Consider the following 15,653-nt stretch of genomic DNA (forward strand, 5'->3'; position numbering starts at 1 on the left):
GGTGATGGGTATTAAAGAGGGCACTTTCTGCATGGAGCACTGGGTGTTATGCACAAACAATGAATCATGGAACACTACATCAAAAACTAATGATGTAATGTATGGTGATTAACATAATAATAAAAAATTTAAAAAAAGAAAATTTTAAAAAATAAATATATCAAGTACTGAAATACTGAAAAATGTCTATGTCCTAGAGAGTCAAGAAAGAAATCAGGAAGCAATCACACTGGAGTTGTGGCCATAAGAAATGGTAGGAAAAGAGAAGGATTTCAAAGATATGAGGTAGAATGATCAGGATTTCATGGTTAAATGAACGTGGGAGTGATGGTGAGGGGGGAATCGAGGACTCCCAGGTTTCTGGCCTGAGCAACTGGATGGATCATGGTGCCACTTCCTAAAACTGGGAACAATGGAAGACAACAATATTAGGGGAAGGATAAAAGGATGAGTTCAGTTTCGTGCATGTTGAGACTAACACACCTGTGAGTCATGCAAGTGATATTTAGAAGGCAGCTGGATATACAGGTCTATGGCTGAGAAAACAGAGGTCAGAGCTGGAGGCAGAGGTTTGGGAGTCACGGGGAAGACTCAGGAGAAATGCAGGGAGAGTAATAAAACCCATGGCAAGCTGCTATCACTTACAGAAAAAACTCAGAGTGAGAACAGGGTTTAGGGCTGAGCCCTGAGAGTCTTCACTAATTAATGGCTGGGTGAAAAAGGAAGAGCTATAACAGAGAACATGCAGGGGCAGACTGGTTGGAAGAAAACCAGAAGGATGTTGTAATGTGGAAATCATGGAAAGAGGATCTCAAGAAGCAGAGAGCAGTCAACAGTGGCAAACGCGGCTGAGAGGCGACAAAGCTGGGGACTGAAAAGTATTCACTGGACTTAGTGACACAGAAGTCAGCATTGACCTTGACAAGAGCAACTTCATGGGAGAGAGGCCAGACTGGAGTGAGCTGAAGAGCAGGAGGTATGAAAAATAAAGACAACCAGGTAGATAGTTTTTTTGTTTTCTTTTTTTAAAGAAAGTAGAGATTTTCTTTTTTTTTTTTAAGGTTTTATTTATTTGAGGAGAGGGAGCAAGCATGAGTCGGGGAGGGGCAGAGAGGCAGGGAGAAGCAGACTGAGCTGGGAGCCCACGTGGGGACTCCACACCAGGACCTTGAGATCATGACCTGAGCCAAAGGCAGACACTCAACCGACTGAGCCACCCAGGTGCTCCCAGATAGATAGTTCTTAAGAGAAATTTGTCTATACAGAGGAGAAAAGCCATAGGGAATTGGCTGGGCTTGAGGCAGAAGTTTTTTATTTATTTATTTGACAGAGACAAAGCGAGAGAGGGTACACAAGCAGAAGGAGTGGGAGAGGGGGAAGCAGGCTTCCCTCTGAGCAGGGAGCCCGATGCGGGGCTCAATCCCAGGACCCTGGGATCATGACCTGAGCCGAAGGCAGACGCCCAACAACTGAGCCACCCAGGCGCCCCAAGGCAGAAGTTTTTTAAAGCTAAGGGAAACTAGACCTGTACCTCTGAAACAAGTAATACATTATATGTTAAAAAAAAGAAGATAGTAGGAAGGGAAAAATGAAGGGGGGGAAGTCGGAGGGGGAGACGAACCATGAGAAACAAACTGAGGGTTCTAGAGGGGAGAGGGGTTGGGGGATGGGTTAACCCGGTGATGGGTATTAAAGAGGGCATGTACCGCATGGAGCACTGGGTGTTATATGCAAACAATGAATCACGGAACACTAACTACATCAAAAACTAATGATGTAATGTATGGTGATTAACATAATAAAATTAAAAAAATACATAAATAAAGCTAAGGGAAACTAGCACATATTTAAATGGCAACAGGAAGTCGGTAGAAAGAGACAGGCTGAAGGGAGTAAGGTATTGACAGATAAACAGCACAAGGTTCCTGAGATGGTTCTAAGGGAGGGGATCCAGAGTAGAGATGAAGCAACAATGGGATCCCCTGTCCCCCGAGGGAAGAAGGACAGGATGCATATACATGTGTGTATGTGCGGGTGGGGAGTTGGGATAGTTTTATCAGATGAGTTCTAATTTCTCTGAAATTATAAAACATTTCACACATATGGAAAAAAGTCTATATAGAAAAGTTAGAGAAAATAACATAAAAGGCAGCTCTGTATCCATCAGTAAATGTAAACAGAGGTCAACAGTTTGCTGTATTACTTTAAAACTCTTTCCTAGAAGAAATAAAATGTTAAAATCAAACCTAAGCCCTCCCCTTCCCTTCCTCATCTTTCCCTTCATTCTCAGAGGAAACCATTGTCTAGAAATCGGTGTCTATCATTGCCATGTCTATTTTCATATTTTTACTAAAGTACATAAAATACACAATGCTATGTGCTTTGTGCTGTGAGGCGCAAAGGTACAGTAAAAGCCACAGACCAGAGTGACTTACCTACAAAAAATACACACATTAAAAGCTGCAAGGTCCAGGGCTGGCTCTAACTTCACCCCTGAGTCAGAGTCAGAGTCAGATCCAGGCTCAAGAGGAGGGAGGATCTGCAGGCGTTTCTCGGGAGAGATAATATTGTTCTGCTGTGCATACTCGAGAGAAAGGGATGGGGTGACCTTCCTTGCCTCCTACCACAGGACAAGTCATTACCTCAAAGCATACACCCAGGAGTTTGGAAAGTGGTTGGACTGGACTCTGACATGGGCCTGAGAATCTCCAGGTGAAGGTGCTCTGATTATCTGCTTAAGGTGGTGGAGAGGTCACTTAGATTTCAACGAGGTGCCAACTAAGCACCCCCAAAAGGTAGAGCAGGATAATTTCTTTGCATCTGTTTTTCAATAACAATCATTTTAAGTGACTTGACTTCAGGCATATCTCATTTATTATGCTTCGCTTTACTGCACTTTGCAGATTTTGTGCTTTTTACAAATGGATGGTTTGTGGCAACCCTATGTGGAACGCGTCTATTGGCACCATTTTCCAACAGCATTTGCTCCTTTTGTGTCTCTGGATCACATTTTGGTAATTCTCACAATATCTCAAACTTTTATTATTATTATATTTGTTATGGTGATCTATGATCAATGATTTTTATAATTGTTCTGGGGAACCACTCTCATATAAAATGGTATATTCAATAAATGTTGTGTGTTCTGACTACTCCACAGAGCAGCCAATTCCACTGCCGCCCCCCACGCCCATCTTTCACCCTCCCCTGGGGCCTCCTTATTCCCTGAGACAAAATATTGAAATTAGGCCAGTTAATAACCCTACAATGGCTTCTAAGTGTTCTAGGGAAGGGAAGAGTCACACGTCTCTCACTTTAAATCAAAAGCCAGAAATGACTAAGCTTAGTGAGGAAGGCATGTCAGAAGCTGAGACAGGCTGAAAGCTAGGCCTCTTGTGCCAAACACAGCCACGCTGTGAATGCCAAGGAGAAGTTCTTGAAGGAAATTAAAGTGCTACTCCAGTGAACACACAAATGATTAAGAAAGTTAAACAGCCTTATTGCTGATATGGAGAAAGTGTTAAGTGGTCTGGATGGAAGATCAAACCAGCCTTTACACTAAAGCCTGAGCCACAGCAATAGGCCCTAAATCTCTTCAATTCTGTGAAGGCTCAGAGAGGTGAGGAAGCTGCAGAAGAAAAGTTTGAAACTAGCAGAAGTCGGTTCATAATGTTTAAGTAACAAGCCATCTATATAACATAAATGTGCAAGGTGAAGCATCAGGTATTGACGTAGAAGCCATAGTAGTTATCCAGGAGATCTAGCTAAGATAATGCATGAAGGTGGCTACACTCAACAGATTTTCAATGTAGACTAAACAGCTTTATATGGGAGAAAGATGCCAGCTAGGGCTTTCATAGCTAGAGAGAAAAAGTCTGCCCAGCTTCAAAGCTTCAAAGGACAGGCTGATTCTCTTATTAGAAGTTAATGCAGCTGCTGACTTGAAGCTGGAAGCCAGTGCTCATTTACCATTCTGAAAATCCTAGGACCCTTAAGAATTGTGCTAAATCTATCCTGCCTATACACTATAAATGGGACAACAAAGCCTGAAAGACAGAAGGTTTGTGTACAACATGGTTTACTGAATATTTTAAGCCCACTGTTGAAAACTATTGCTCAGAAAAAAGTTTCCTTTCAAAATAGTACTGCTCTTGGTCATCCAAGAGCTCTGATGGAGATGTACAGTGAGGTGAATGTTGTTCTCATGCTTGTTAACACAACGTCCATTCTACAGCCCATGGATAAAGTGATAACGTCAACTTTCAAGTCTTACTATATTAAGTTGCCACAGATAGTGATTCCTCTGATGGATCTGGGCAAAGTCAATTGAAAACCTTCTGGAAAGGATTCACCGTTCTAGATGCCATTAAGAACATTCATGATTCATGGGAAGAGGTCAAAATATCAAAATGAACAGGAGTCTGGAAGAAGTTGATTGCAGCCCTCATGGGTGACTTGGAGGGCTCAGGACTCCAGTGGAGGCAGGAACTGCAGAGGCGGTAGCAACAGTGAGAGGACTAGAATCAGAAGTGGTGCCTGAAGATGTAGGCATCTCATGATTCATGATGAAACTTTCACGGATAAGGAGTTGCTTCTTATGGATGAGCAAAAAAAAAGTGGTTTCTTGAGATGGAATCTACTGGTGAAGATGCTGTGAAGATGGTTGAAATGACAACAGAGGATTTAAAATACGACATACACTTAATTGATAAAGCAGCAGCAGGGTTTGAGAGGACTGACTCCAATTTTGAAAGAAGTTCTACTTTAGGTAAAATGTTATCAAACAGCACCACGTGCTATAGAGAAATTGTGAAAGGAAGAGTCCATTGATGTAGTAAACATCATTGCTGACTTATTTTAAGAAATTGCCACAACCACCTCAACCTTCAGCAGCCACCAGCCTGATCAGTCAGCAACCATCAACATTGAGGCAAAACCCTCCACCAGCAAAAAGATCATAACTCGCTGAAAGTTCAGATGATGGGTAGCATTTTTTAGCAATAAAGTATTTCTCAACTAAGGTATGTACATTTTTTAAGACATAATGCTACTGCACAGTTAATAGACCATGGTAGAGTGTAAACATAACTTTTATATGCACTGGGAAACAAAAAATTTCATTTGACTCACTTTATTGCACCATTCCCTTTATTGCACTGGCCTGGAATCAAACCCACAATCTCTCTGAGGTATGCCTGCACTCGGATTTAGAGGAAAAACTAAGGATAGGTCAATTACTGTAGTTGGAACTTCATATACAAAAACTAAAGAATTAGGGACACCTGGCTGGCTCAGTTGGAAGGGCATGTGACTCTTGATCTCCAGGCCATGAGTTCAAGCCCCATGCTGGGTGTAGAGATTATTTAAATAAATAAATATTAAAAAAAAAAAAAACAACTAAGGAATTAAGGAGTACATTACTTTCAGAGCCTACAAAGTGCTTCAGCATTCCTCATCCTGGCAGAGCATTCCATTTATGCAGTCTATGTAACTAAAACAGCAGTCTTTGCCTTCTTTTTACAAATAAATCACAAGTGGTCAGGCAGGACCCCTTCATCACAAATAAGAACCAAGGGCAAGTTCCTTTCTGTTCAGTTCTTACTGATTCAGAGCAAGTACATAACTCAGTTTGGTCAAACATTCTTTTTCTCAACACGTGGGTGTTTGAAAAATTTTATCAGTACTTTGCTTTTAAAATTCTCACCTAACCACAAATCCTCTATGCCACAAAGGAATTTAAAGGGCTATTTATTCACCATAAAAATTATAATTCAGTATTTCTCAAAGTGCAGCCCACTGATCTCTTGAATCAGAATCAGTTGATGAGGGCGCCTGGGTGGCTCAGATGGTTAAGCGTCTGCCTTCAGCTCAGGTCATGATCTCAGGGTCCTGGGATCGAGTCCCTCATCGGGCTCCCTGCTCCTTGGGAGCCTGCTTCTCCCTCTGCCTCTCTCTCTCTGTCTCTCATGAATAAATAAATAAAATCTTTAAAAAAAAAAAATCAGTTGATGTAATTTTTTAAAATGCTGGTTGCCAAAATCTACCGCCAGACCTAATGAATCAGAATCCCTAGTGATGAAGCCTGGGAATATACATTTTAAAAGTTCCCCAGATTATTCATATTAAATTTAAGGGAAAACAGTTATGGACAAAAGGTAAATAAATAATAACTTCTCAGGGGAAACACCTTTCTAGTTTACTAAAATGAGATTATATTTAACAACTCCTTTACTGGCAATAGTGCCGGAACTAGAATGCATCATTCAAAGTCCTTTCCATTGCACGATTTCATAAAATAATAAAGGATTTATTAGTAATACATAATAATAACTATTACTAAGAGGAATATGCTATAGTTCTTAAAAATTTGAACCAATAATCTACTCACTTACAATTAGATTTCTTTCTTTTTTTTTTTAATAATTGAAGAACCACATGTAGTAGGTTTGTGTGTCCTCTGCTATGGTCTAGTACACAGCAGTTTCATCACAACAAGGGTCCCCCACATTGCCCTTTTATAACCACATCCACCTTTATCCTCTCCCCTTATTCCCTGGCAGCCATCAATCAGTTCTCCATCTCCACAATTTGAGGAATGTTATATAAATGGATTCACACAGTGTGTAAACTTTCAGGGTTGGTTTCTCTCACTGAGCATAATTTCTTGGAGTCTTGCAGGTTGTCGTATGTACCGGTCATTCCTTCCTTTTTTATTGCTGAGTCATATTCCACCACATGTACACACCACTTTGTTTAACCACACTTACTGAAGGACATCTGGGCTGATTCCAGTTTTAGAGTATTACAAATAAAGCTACCATCCACATTCCTATATTGGTTTTTGAGTGAAAATGTTTTTTTTCTCTGGAAGAGATGCCTGAGAGTGTCACTGCTGAGTCATATGGTAGTGACAGGTTTAGTTTTTAAAGGAACTGCCAAACTCTCTCCCCGAGCAGCTCGACCGTTTTATACCCTCCACCAACAATGTGAGAGGATCTGGTTTCTCCGGATCCTCACCAACTGTTGGTGTGGTCACTGATTTCATTTTGTTTTAATCCCTGCACATTTCAAAAATGAGAAGTGATATGTATCAATATAAAGATATTTATGATTTCATCCTGGACTTAGGATGAAAACATTTAGGCTCCTGTGCCTTTTCCAGCACTTACTAACATGGATAAACTTTAACTTAAAACTTATGATAGGTTCATGGAGGTTAGTTTTATATATAATAGTTTTATATATGTGTGTGTGTGTTTTACAGTTTTATAGTATATATTTATAGTTTAGTAAAGTTTATACTATAGTATAGATTTATAGTTTATAGGATGTGTTTGTACAGTTTTATATACATGTATATATACGTGTGTGTATGTATATGTGTGTGTCAAACATTCATGGAATTTTTATTTATTTATTTTTAAGATTTTTAATTTATTTATTTGTGAGAGAGAGATAACTAGAGAGAACATGAGCAGGGAGGAGAGGGAGTAGCAGGCTCCCATGGAGCAGGGAAACCAACGCAGGACTCAATCCCAGGACCCTGGGATCATGACCTGAGCTGAAGGCAGACACCCAACCAACTGAACCACCCAGGTGCCCCCATTCATAGAATTTTTAAAGAGGACAAAACACCTCTCATTATACATCTCAAGAATTCCTTTAGATCTAAATGGAGAAAGACAGAGAACAGAAGTATTCTATGAAAATATAAATGTAATTTTCAAAATACTATAGAATATTAGACACCTGTAAAAATGTTTCACCTACTTGAACCTTCAGGTCCCACATACTCTCCACTCCAAGGGTTGATGAGTTCAAAGATCTAGAGTCCAACATCCTCATTAAAATTTTCTCCAAAACCCAAGTAGTCATGAAAAGGTACCAGTCAGAAGCTAGGTTTAATAATCAAAGCACATGCACTTTTTTTTTCTGATGTATCACCAGCCACAAATCATGTATACATACGTGTATATAGGGAGCCACAGAGTTAACTAGGCCATTATTTCCAGTCACCTAGCTCATGCCAAAACATATCAGCTTGCTTGCTTTCCTTCCTTCCTTCCTTCCTTCCCTCCCTCCCTCCCTTCCTTCTTTACCTTAGTGACTTGTGGTTTTGTGTGTATGTGTGTGCTTCTTTTTTTTTTTTTTAAAGTTTTTATTTAAATTCCAGTTAGTTAACATACAGCGTCATATATTAGTTTCGGTGTACGATATAGTGACTCAACACTTCCGTATATCACCCAGTGCTCATTGCCATAAGTGCAATCCTTAGTAAGGGGTAAAATTCAATCTTGACTCAGCACAATGGTGATTTATACAGTTGATTCCCAACCTCCTCAATTGGTGTGTGAGATAGGGTTAGAGGTAGGTCAAGATACTGGTTGCCTCAACCTCAGGCCAGTCACCTCCAGGTGCCAATAACCCTATCTGTTTGCCCTAGTGCTTTACGAATTATCATTCTCTTTTATGCCAGATGTGAAAAACATGGGGAAATACCAGTCTATTCATTTTTCTCCCTTGTTGGAGAACATTTCTGCTTTGAGACTACTACAAAGATGGGTTCGGAGGCAGTAAATAAGGGATAGCAAAAATACCTAATTTATTCTATTATCAGTCCTTTTGTATTAATTAGGGTGAAAATGGGTACTGTGCATGCTCCATAGCATACTTTTTATAAGATAATTAAATAATCTCTAAAATTCCTTCTAGCTCCATGAACTGTAACTAATTACTTTACTGAACAGACAAATAAGGGCAACATAATGTAACAATACCATATATAAGTATATAAGATATCATATAGCCGGAGGCCCCCATCACTTCTCTCACAGTGGTTGCTGTCAGAGGCTTGCATTTTGCCCCTCTCTGACTATCTCCTCTAGCAGATATCTTTCTTTCTCCTCCTGCCAGGACTTCCTTCTCATTTTGCCAAACTTAGAAAATAAAAAACAAATCATTAGTGCCATCCTGGAAAAAAGGTAAGATAATTGGCAGTAAGTCTTTAAATCCAATGCACACACAAATGGGATATCTTATCATACAAACTGAGGTATTCAAGCAAAACATACAATTTTTTTTGAAATCAAAGAAAATCAGTGAAATGATTATAATATACAGAGAATATAATATACATTGACACTCCATCCTACAATTTCTTTCATTTGTCTTTCTGACTTCCAATTTGGGAAAGAAAGGGATTGAAAGGGAGAAAAAGGTAGGAGCAAAAAGCAATGGAGATGAACAGGTACCTAAAACAGGGCCTCACACATACTAGGTGATCAATAAAACAGGTGTCAAATGAACTGGATTAATGGCCATGAAAGGTAAGAAAACTCTTAAAATGTGGCAGTGGGGAAAAAAGCATGAAGCTGTTAAACAATGGCTTGAACTAGGTGTTTGTATCATCAATACTTTAATTATATATACATGAAGCTCTTGAATATGAATGTTCCGTTAAAATAGGAATAGCAGGGGCACCTGCATGTCTCAGTCAGTTGAGCAACCGACTCTTGGTTTCAGCTCAGGTAGTTATCTCATGGGTCAGGAGATGGAGCCCTGCAGGGTCTCCGCACTCAGCAGGGAGTCTGCCTGAAGATTCTCTCCCTCTGTCCCTCCCCCAACTCGTGAGCACACAGGTATGCATATTCTTTCTCTCAAATAAATTTTTTAAATAAATAAATAAAATGATATAGGAATAGCAAGCATGAGGGAGGCAGTAAAGGAGTGAGGGAGGAGGAATATGGCAAAAGAGGTCAGGACAGGAAAGAGAGATCGCACATAAGAAAGTGAGCACATGGGGTGCCTAGGTGGCTCAGTCAGTTAAGCATCTGACTTTGGCACAGGTCATGATCTTAGGGTCCTGGGATGGGGGGAGCTCTGTTGGGCTCCATGCTCAGTGGGAAGTCTGCTTGTCCCTCTCCCTCTCCTTCCGCTTCTCCCCCTTGCTTGTGTTCTTTCCATCTCTCTCACAAATAAATAAAATCTTAAAAAAAAAAAAAAAGAAAAGAAAGAAAGCGAGCACACAACCCACACACTTCACTGGACTTCTGACCATGGTGATTCCGGTGTTCAAGGCCCAGGTCTCTATTTTTCTTCTTCATCCTCCTCTGCTCTAATAGCTTGGTGCTATGCCACTGAGCACCTGCAGCTCCATCCCCACCACACCTTCAGGGCAGCAGGACTGGGGACCCAGCAGGATGAAATGGCATGCCCGAATGTATGAGTACATGTATTTACTTAATATTTACAGACTTCAGATCCATGTCAAAGTAGTTTACTGAAGGGAAGGAAAGAAATTCACACACACACACACACACACATTTATAATCTCTCCCTATAAAATATAATTATGGGAAAAATATGTATCATTCATTACCAATTAATAAGCATAAAAAGAGCCAAAACACAGTCTAGTGAAGGAAATAAGACAGTGACTCCATTTTACTTGCAATGGATCTTGAAGCAATTTACAGTTTCCTCTAATAATAGTGATGACAATAACAGTAAGAATGGCTGGCATCTATTCGTTATTTTCACCATGCCAACTATTGCATTAAGAACTAGAAGAGGAGGCGCCTGGCTGGCTCAGTCAATAGAGCATGGGACTCTTGATCTCAGGGTCATGAATTCAAGCCCCATGTTGGGCATAGAGCTTCCTTAAAAAAAAAAAAAAAAAAAAAAAGGAACTGGAAGAGATATCACAAGATCACCAGAGAACTCTCATACATTGCTGGTGGGAGTGTAAAATGGTACAGCCACTTTGAAAAACAGTTTGGCACTTTCCTACACATAGACATGTCGTCTGACCCAGCAATGCCACTCCTATGTATATGCTCCTCAAAACCTGAAAACCTATGTCCACACAAAAATTTTTATACAAATGTTCATAGCAGCATTACTCACAATAGCAAAAAAAAAAAAAATCTAATGTCCATTAATCAAGGAATGGATAAACAACATGTTGCATACTATACAATGGAATATTATTCAACTACAAAAGGGAATTGATGTATTGACATGTGCTCCAACATTGATAAACCTTGAAATCACTATGCTAAATGAAAGAAGTCAGACACAAAAGCCATATATTGTATGATTCCATTTATATGAAATGTCTAGAACAGGCAAATCCGTAGAAACAGAAAGATTAGTGGTTGCCAGCTGCTGGCAGCAGGGAGGAATGGGGTGTGGTTGCTAATGGGTACTTGTAAAAAATGTTTTAAAAATAGATAACAGTAATAGTAGCTTTTATTCAACATGGTACTGTAAGCCCTAGTCACAGCAATTAGACAACATAAAGAAATAAAAGGCATCCAGATTGGTAAGGAAGAAGCAAAACTTCCACTATTTGCAGATGACATGACAGTATACATAGAAAACCTGGAAGACTCTCTCAAAAACTGCTGGAACTGATAAACAAATTCAATAAAGCCATAGGATACAAAATCAATATACAGAAATCTGTTGCATTTCTATACACCAATAATGAAGCAGCAGAAAGAGAAATTAAGAAAGCAATCCCATTTACAACTGCACTAAAAATAACAAGATATCTAGGCATAAATCTGACCAAAGAAGTGAAAGACCTATACTCTGAAAATTATAAAACATTAATTAAAGAAATTAAAGACAACACAAAGAAATGGAAAAACATTCCATGCTCATGGATTGGAAGAACAAATATTGTTAAAGTGCCTATACTACCCAAAGCAATCTACAGATTTAATGCAACAAGATTTTTCACAGAGCTAGAACAAACAATCCTAAAATTTGTATGGAACTGCAAAAGATCCCAAATAGCCAAAGCAATCTTGAAAAAGAAAAAGTGAAGCTGGAGGCATCATAATTCTGGACTGCAAGTTATATTACAAAGCTGTAGTAATCAAAACAGTATGGTACTGGCACAAAAATTGACACATAGATCAGTAGAAGAGAATAGAAAACCCAGAAATGAACCCACAACTATATGGTCAATTAATCTTCAAGAAAGCAGTAAAGAATATCCAACATAAAAAAGACAAGTCTCTTCAACAAATGGCACTGGGAAAACTGGACAGCTATAAGCAAAAGAATGAACTGGATCACTTTCTTAGACCATACACAAAAATAAATTAAAAATGGATAAAGGACCTAAATGTGAGACCTGAAACCATAAAAATCCTAGAAGACAGCACAGGCAGTAACTTCTCTGACATTGGCCATAGCAATTTTTTTCTAGAGAGGTCCCCGAGGCAAGGGAAACAAAAGCAAAAATAAATTATTGGAACCTCATCAAAATAAAAACCTTCTGCATGGCGAAGGAAACAATCAACAAAGAATAAAGGGTTACTATCCAAAATATATAAAGAACTTTTACAACTCAGGGAGCCTATCTGGTTCAGGCAGTAGAGCAGGCAACCCTTGATCTCAGGGTCATGAGTTCTTCAAGCCCCACATTGGGCATGAAGCCTACTTAAAAAAAAAACAAAACAAAACTTATACAACTCAACACTAAAAAAACCCCAAATAATCCAATTTAAAAATGGGCAGAAGACATGAATAGACATTTCTCCAAAGAAGACATCCAGATGGCAACAAACATATCAAAAGATGCTCATTATCACTTACCATCAGGGAAAGGAAAATCAAAACTACAGTGAGATATGACCTCACACCTGTCAGAATGGTTAAAATCAACAACACAAGAAACAACAGGTGTTGGCAAGGATGTAGAGAAAAAGGAATACATTTGCACTATTGGTGGGGATGCAAACTGATGCAGCCACTCTGGAAAACAGTATGGAGGTCTCAAAAAGGTAAAAATAGAACTACCCTACAATCCAGTAATCAAACTACTGGGTATTTACCCCCAAAATACAAAAACACGAATCCAAAGGGATACATGCACTGTTATGTTTATAGCAGCGTTATTTACAATAGCCAAGATATGAAAGCAGGACAATTATCTATCAACTGATGAATGGATAAATAAGATGTGGTATATATATATACAATGGAAGGTTATTAAGCCATAAAAAACAATGAAAGCTTCCTATTTGCAATGACATGGATGGAGCTAGAGAGTATAATGCTAAGTGAAATAAATCATCCAGAAAAAGACAAATGCCCTTTGAATTCACTGATATGTGGAATTTAAGAAACATAACAAACGAGCAAAGGGAAAAAGAGTGAGAGAGAAACCAAGAAACAGACTCTTAACTATAGAGAACTGATGGTTAGCAGAGGGGAAGTGGGTGGGGGTATGGGTAAAATAGGTGATGGGAATTAAGGAGTGCACTTGTCGTGATGAGCAGTGGGTGATGTATGGAAGTGTTGAATCACTAAATTCTACCCCTGAAACTAAATTTATACTGTATGTTAACTAACTGGATTTAAAATTAAAAACTTAAAAAAAATAGTGATGGTGGTACAAATCTGTAATTACACCAACCACCACTGACTGTGCGCTTAAAAAGGAGAGTTTTATAGTATATGAATTTTATCTTAATAAAGTGGCTATTAAAAATTATCACATTTAAAAAAAATAAGATTTGATCCATCTTTAGTAATATAAATAATCAACCACAACAATTTTCTAGTTTTTCTTAAAGATTTTTTAAAAAATTTTTATTGTTATGTTAATCCCCATACATTATATCATTAGTTTTAGATGTATAATTTTTCTTAAAGATTTTTAAAAATCTTTTTTTTAAGTAATCTCTACATGCTATATGGGGCTTGAATTTACAACCCTGAGATCAAGGGTCACAAGTTCTTCCGACTAAGCCAGCCAGGTGCCCCAAGAACATTCTTTTTTATAACTTCCTAGGGTAGTTAAGGTTTCCTTCTTTCCTAGGGGGTAATTCTTTGGCCAATGACAGAAAGAGGAAAGGGGCTCAGATTCCAGAATGCTTTCTTCTTTTTCTGTAAAAGTCCCAGAACAAGAATAATCTGAATTAGCTGACAATCTGAAACTTTTCAATAAAAAAAACTGGAAAAATGTGCAGAGACAGTTAATAAAATTTTAACATTCACCCATCACTCCACACTAGAACAACAGCTGTTTTCATTATTCTTTTTTCCCCTCTAGTCATCCACATGTAATTCATTTTATACACAGCTGTAATCAGTGTGTATATAATTTTGTATTCCTTTTCTCATTATACTGTAAACATGCTATGTTATTAACATGGTTTTTTATAACAATCATTTCCAGTGTTGTAATAGTATTTTATCTAGTTGACGTATCATTATTTTCCTAACTCTTCCCCTTACACTGATTTTAAAGTCATCTTTCCCCAATTTTTCTGTGTGTAGACAAGCTGTATATAGCTTTTTTATATTTCCTTTCTTTTGAATTATTTCCTTAGGTTGTTCCTCAGAGGTAGCGTTTCTGGGTCATACGGTATGAACATTTTTATGGCTCTTGTTTTTTAAACTAGTATGAGTTTTTCAACATTATTTTGCGCTGTGGTGTGTATGTATGTGTGAAGATATAGACAGAAAGGTTAATTTAACAAACATGAAATGGTACTCTACTATTGAATTTGATTTTTTAAAATGGAATCACTTTTACATTTTAGTTACAAAAACAGCAAATGTTCATTGTGGAACTTAAATAATTTATAAAGGATACAAACAGAAAGGGAGAGGTTTCCTGGAGGACTGATAAAACACATCACCTCCTAAATTTGAGTTTACCTAAGTATGAAATGGGATATAATGATCAGAAGCTCTAGGATGCTCCGCATAGAAAACCTATGGCCTGACAAAAAGTCCACACTACCTCCATGGAAGGAAAAAATACCAAGTAGAGGGCTGTGGGATGTGATGACCGGTGGGACAAGGAGAGGATGTTGGGTTAACACATTCCACAAGGAAAAAGGCAGAAGCTATTGTACATTTTAGAGAGTAAAGAGATGAAAGGGAGGCTAAGATAATCTCAGTGTAGTCTAGACTGAGGGGATTGGCAGAAACATAGGGACCTGTTTCATATAAGCAATAAACAATCTCTCAGGCAAATTAAGTATCTAGAAGTATAAAAAATAAAATGTTAAATATACAGAAAAAATAAATTTGTCTTCTCTTTATACTATAAAGCTCAAAGATGAATGCTTGTTGGTCTAACTTAGAAGGCCAGTTCTTGAACACAGACTATAGAACACTAAAAAGTTTCTGATTTATAAGTCCATTCCTCAATTTTGCATTTTCTATACTCTGAAAGAAACTGTTTCTCGTAAGCCGAAAATCAGGTTGCCTCTTTGTAACCCTGTACTTTCCTAAGCATTCCTATAACCCAATGTCAAGATTATGCTTACATATTGTCTTTATAATTTTAGTTCGCACTAGTCTGTAGATTGCTTGGTAAGCGCTCTAAACCGTTTGTGTGGGTATATTCTGTATCCTCAATAAGACCGTAAACTCCAGGAAATGGCTTCTTTTCATGCTTATCTACCAATACAATGAACATTAAAATGTAGCTAGGTAATCACAGAACCTTGCTTAATAATGCTATAAGGGAAGAGGATGGAAAATGGCAATATATGGCTTCACACTTGGATTATTAATACCACAGGTATTCTGGATTCTACCAATCTCTTAACTAAACTGTTGCTCAAATGTTAAAGACCGTAGCCCTGAAAATATTGCCCATTATCTTTGCTTCCTCTCCC

General features: G+C 38.3%; 1 long non-coding RNA gene across 3 annotated transcripts in view; it reads right to left on the reverse strand.

The window, feature by feature from the left end:
• Nucleotides 1-15,653, reverse strand: part of LOC145721319 (uncharacterized) — a 101,744-nt gene that overhangs the window by 31,374 nt on the left and 54,717 nt on the right. Inside the window, exon 1 of one of the 3 annotated variants that reach the window (XR_014144992.1) lies at nt 4,274-7,385. The exons of the other annotated variants lie outside the window; for them this stretch is intronic. This is a non-coding gene — a long non-coding RNA (uncharacterized LOC145721319). Of the gene's footprint in view, nt 1-4,273; nt 7,386-15,653 lie in introns of those variants that run through there. 3 annotated transcript variants of the gene reach the window in all.

The sequence above is a fragment of the Leptonychotes weddellii genome, chromosome 4 (genome assembly GCF_054177405.1).
Source record: "Leptonychotes weddellii isolate Sample4059 chromosome 4, ASM5417740v2, whole genome shotgun sequence".
Classification (NCBI taxonomy): Eukaryota; Metazoa; Chordata; class Mammalia; order Carnivora; family Phocidae; genus Leptonychotes; species Leptonychotes weddellii.